Source organism: Henckelia pumila, chromosome 4 (assembly GCF_033568475.1).
Source record: "Henckelia pumila isolate YLH828 chromosome 4, ASM3356847v2, whole genome shotgun sequence".
Taxonomy (NCBI): domain Eukaryota; kingdom Viridiplantae; phylum Streptophyta; class Magnoliopsida; order Lamiales; family Gesneriaceae; genus Henckelia; species Henckelia pumila.
Window position 1 is genome coordinate 225,205,046 of NC_133123.1, and position 4,829 is coordinate 225,209,874.

A 4,829-nucleotide genomic window follows, 5' to 3' on the forward strand; every position below is an offset into this window, starting at 1 on the left:
TTGTACCACTCATGTCCTAGGCGCCTTTACTGAGCAGTTATATACAGTTATCCCAGATATGGATACCCTATCATTTGCATGCATTATATTTGTATGTTTTACCCAGTGCTTTCGTATTGAGCTTAGAGCTCACGTCCAGTCTTTTCTGTGTATTTGGACACCCCATTCGACGGGGCAGGTGTAGGTGCAGGATTGAGCACCAGATTTGGTTGTATAAATCGAATTGGTTTAACCGGTTGTATTCTGCCGGTCTGTTTTTATTTAAGTCTTCCGCAACGATTTATTTAATGCATGTTTAATTATGCTCTTAACTCTGATTAGGTAGCGGATCCGGGCTGGGTCGCGAAGAAACTACCGCCGGCAAGTCTTCTCTCGACAAATCTCTTCTCGATAAGCCGCTTCAGAAGCTCACTGAAGATGACATTGCTCAGCTTACTCGGGAGGACTTCCGCCGTTACCTGAAGGAGAAAGGTTTCCAAGTTGTTGGTTTTAACTTTCATATTCAGCAATCCCTGTCAAAAGACCTACTTTGTTTCTTCATTTTTTTTTGGTGCAGGGATGAGGAGACCGTCGTGGAACAAGTCGCAAGAGATTCAGCAAGTGATAATGCTCAAGGCTCTACTTGAAACGACGGCGATTTGCTTGGGTTTTCCCTTTTGGTTGTAATCTTCTGCTGTTATTTGGTTTTGGAAAATCGATTTGCTGCATCTGTAGATTTTCTTAGGAAGCCAAATTTGAAACCCTTCCCAAACTTTTTTCATATTCCATTCTTTACGCCTTTCACACAACATTTCTCTGTCTTTCTCGCAACAAGGCACCAATTTCTTCCTCCTTCAACTCTCTGTCTTAGATATGTTGTGCTGTGGAGGAAACTTTGTATTTGATTATGTACGATCTTGTTCATTCTTATTTTTTCTATTTATGATCATGTTTGTTGGGATTTTCTGTTTCTTGATTGTATTTTAGATCTAATGTATGCTTCCCATTTATGTGAATTTAGCTACCATTTCTCTCTTTTTTAATTGTTCATATTCTGAAACGCTTTTCTCTATTGGGTTTTGATTGTATAATTTTGTTCGTATTGAATGGCATTTAAGGGCGCAAAATGGTAGCTCTGAATTTCATTGAATAAGGTTTCTTTCTTTCTTGCCATGGATTTCATTTATCATGAAGTTGGGATCTTAAGTTTATTGATTGTGTTTTAGATCTATTCCTGCCACCTATCTATATGTATTCAGCTTCCCACCTCTCCAATTATTAATTATTTAATTCAATCAAAACATATGTATTGCATGAATGTTAATCTTTTTAATGGCCTCAACAATTTCAAAAGGATAGTTCTAAATTTTGTTACTTATGATCTTGATTTTGGAGTCAAGGATTTTATGTTCAATGTACGTAAAATTTTGGATCTTTAGTTTGTTGATTGAATTTTAGATCTGATTTTTGCTGGTATTTATCTCAATTCAGCAACCATTAGTGCGATTTTCTTGTTTGGTTATATTTAACTTATCGAATTCATCCTGATGAAATGAAGAGAAGCAGTGCGAATTGGGAAGGATTCAAATTCTTAGCGTTGATATTTCACATTCCTCTTCTTTGAAGTACTTATTGTAAATACTGTGACAAGAATGAAATGGTTGTTGCACTTTTGGTAAACGATTCGTTATTTACATTTTGACAGCTCAGACATTAATTTTGGAAGTGTTTCAAATTGAGGTAATTGGCTTGAAACTCTACTGGTTTTTAGTTCTTATTCGTGATTTGTGTACCTCTTCTCCACCTTGCCTGCTGTTCTTGTGGTGTATCGAGGGGGAGTGGTGAATGTAGTGGAATTTATGTGGTTATTTCGGCTGATACAATGAGTACCAATAGCTTGGATCAAGCTTCGGCCATTGGGGCTTCTTCGAGCAATGCGTAAGTCATCTTTGACTACCACGATATCCTTCATTTTCTGCGTATGCCTCCCTATAGTGTTTAATTAATACCTTTGTGTGTGTATTGCTAAATTTGGTTTTTCATGATGATTGATACGCGGAGGAAGTTTTTGTTCTATCCTAAATATGTTACTGATGTTTACAGGTGAAGCATTAATGTCCATTAAAGCTTCTTTTAGCAATGTGGTCAACGTACTTTTGGATTGGGATTATGCTCAAAACGAAGACTTCTGTTCATGGTGCGGCGTATCCTGTGGCAATTTCAGTTCTTCTGTTGTAGCCTTGTAATTTGTTTTTTTATTTATTTTTTAATCTTCGATTTGATGAATATACATATTACCTGGCTATACGTGGTTTCATATGAATTTTACCAGATCTAACTTGTATTATGGATTGTTGTATGAAGAAATTTGTCTAATTTGAACTTGGGTGGGGAAGTTTATACATATAGATAGGTGGCATAAATAGATCTAAAACACAATCAAGAAACATATAGTGGACGAACAAATTAAATCAAAGGGCAACTGAGGTGGCACTTAAATATTCAATATTTTATTAATTGAATTAGTTAACTATCTTGTCCATCCCCATTATTATTCACCACAACTTTTTTCTAATCTGAGGGCCAACAAGTTAGCTTCGTTTAGTACCATTATTACGGAAAGCAAAGTCTAAAAGGTAACCAAAATTCAACTGTGTTATGAAAAAAAAACTGTTTAATTAAAAATTAAAGAATCTCTTTTGTTCCATCGAAAACGAGAAAATTTCACCGCTACTCTATCTTGGAACTTTGATCTACTTGTCGAATTATTAAAAGTTAAAAAGTATGCTAGTGTATATCTTTTCTTTTACAAATTAGCATGTCAAGTTTGCATAAATAAATGTGTTCTCTAATATTTAATTTTTGAGTATCATAAATATACATTTAAAACAATTCAAGATTTGTTCTTAGGAGTAGAGAAGAATATTCAATTCGTTTTTCACGTTCTTATAAAAAAAACAATTGTGAGCAGCGTAATTGAGGGGAAATTCAAAGTATATTCATGTCTATACACATATTGTCACACACACATTGTGTGGGTACGTATTGCATTATATGTGGTTCTTGCTATTATTTTTGAGGTTTGGATTAGGTATTTTAAAGACACGATTGTTCTTGTTAATTTTACTGAAGTTCAAAATGTCGTATTTCAGAGATATGTCTGATAGCTTGTCAAAATCTTAATGCATTTGTCTCACCAAGTTACGTGTCTATTCGTTGTGTGATAAATGGAGGGTATTGGATCTGGCCAGATTCTTAATGTCATGGGGTGAAACTTTGCATGCCTTTTGTCTCTTGAAGTCCCCTTATCGTTTACAAATATAGATTATATTTTTAATATTATACATTTAATGATAACTTCTAAGTGGAAGATTAACAGAATTTTTTTCGTTTTTCCTTGCTTTTGAAAACTGATTTATGAAATCCCTTTTTGTCAGGGCGTGTTACAATGGGCCTCTTTGGTAAAACTGTTCCTAAGACTGTAGGTAAGATATCATTATTTTTTAATTAACTGCTGCAGAGGGCCTCCAGCACCAGTGACGTGTTTATTGCTGATTTTTATTTCTCTTGCATAAAATTTTAGAGCCTTGTGCACAGGTACGTCGTTTCAATCTTTCATGATGTATTCTATAATCATTGTGAGGTCCTCAAAGAAAATGAGATGTAGGTCTTGTTATGAAGATTTTATCGAGTCTTTGAGTGATTCTTAAGCTTACAGAAAGTCTGAAACTTATATTAAATAAGGCACAATGGATAAAATACTGATCTCTGTAGTTAAGACAGTATTATTACCTTACCAATTTTTGGATGATATTGATAACCATTGACTGTGATATTAAGTGCATGCATATGTAAAAATAGGTGTGTGAGAATAGTTGAGACGGGCAGTGTTTCCTCTTGAATGATTTCATTTTCTTGGGAAGGTATCTTCACACGCCCCATAGATTTCTGTCTTAGTTTTTTCCAGTGGGAAGGGGGGTTGAGGTACTGGAATTGAATTCAATAGGGGTTGATTTTGTATGTCTTGATTTATGTATTGTGAAACTCGTGGATACAATTTACAGTGTAGTTTGATTTTCATTTACAATATAACAATTGAAAACTAAAATTCGCATTTATTCTATGTCTGTGTCATTTCTGATTTGTTGTTGTAATTTTTTTTTGAATTGTTGCAGGGGATAATGGTGCATGTTAATATGGAAGGATTTTTACAAGTTAATTTATATAGATTAGTTCATAACTCGATCTATATATTTTCTAGTGTAGATTGATTTAGAATTAGAATATCGATCTGTAATATTAAAAAATTGTATATTAAATTTATTTTAGAAATTTTAAATTTTTTTTATTTATAATATTGAAAATTTGTATATTAAAATTAATTTTTTTTATTTTTTATTTGAGCAACGACAACGGATAAAATCCGTTGTCTTTATCATTTTAAAACCGTTGTAATTTTCGGTGTTGTTAAAAGTTTGATATACGACAACAGATAAAAACCGTTGTCTTTTGAAAGCAACGACAACGGATAAAATTCGTTGTCTTTTGAAAGCAACGTATACTTTTGACAACACCCAAAAGTACAACGGTTTTGAGACCCATACAACAACAGATTTTATTCGTTGTCGTTTGCTGTTTTTGTTGTAGTGAATGTTGACAACCATGCAAAATTAGGGGTAAGCGGCAGCCTGAGCAAAGAGAACAACAAAACCAACCAAAACGCGTAAAATAAAAAAATCACGCACACAAGCACACATATAGGCTTCCCAAAGTAAATTCAACAAAAATAAGCACCACTGAGGGAATAACCACAATATCCATAAAACTCCAACTAACAAAAGTGATAAAGT

At 33.8% G+C, this 4,829-nt stretch overlaps 1 long non-coding RNA gene across 4 annotated transcripts; it reads left to right on the plus strand.

Moving 5' to 3' along the window:
* The first annotated feature begins 344 nt into the window (after positions 1 to 344).
* Positions 345 to 4,269, plus strand: LOC140864627 (uncharacterized). 4 transcript variants are annotated; one of them, XR_012144289.1, is made up of 5 exons: positions 345 to 471; positions 557 to 1,133; positions 1,685 to 1,917; positions 2,083 to 2,221; positions 3,417 to 4,269. It is a non-coding gene; the product is annotated as an uncharacterized lncRNA (long non-coding RNA). The 4 variants fall into 4 exon arrangements; XR_012144291.1 differs by having other exon boundaries at positions 557 to 888; XR_012144290.1 differs by having other exon boundaries at positions 557 to 1,917; positions 3,417 to 3,902; positions 4,155 to 4,182.
* The last annotated feature ends 560 nt before the right edge of the window (positions 4,270 to 4,829 follow it).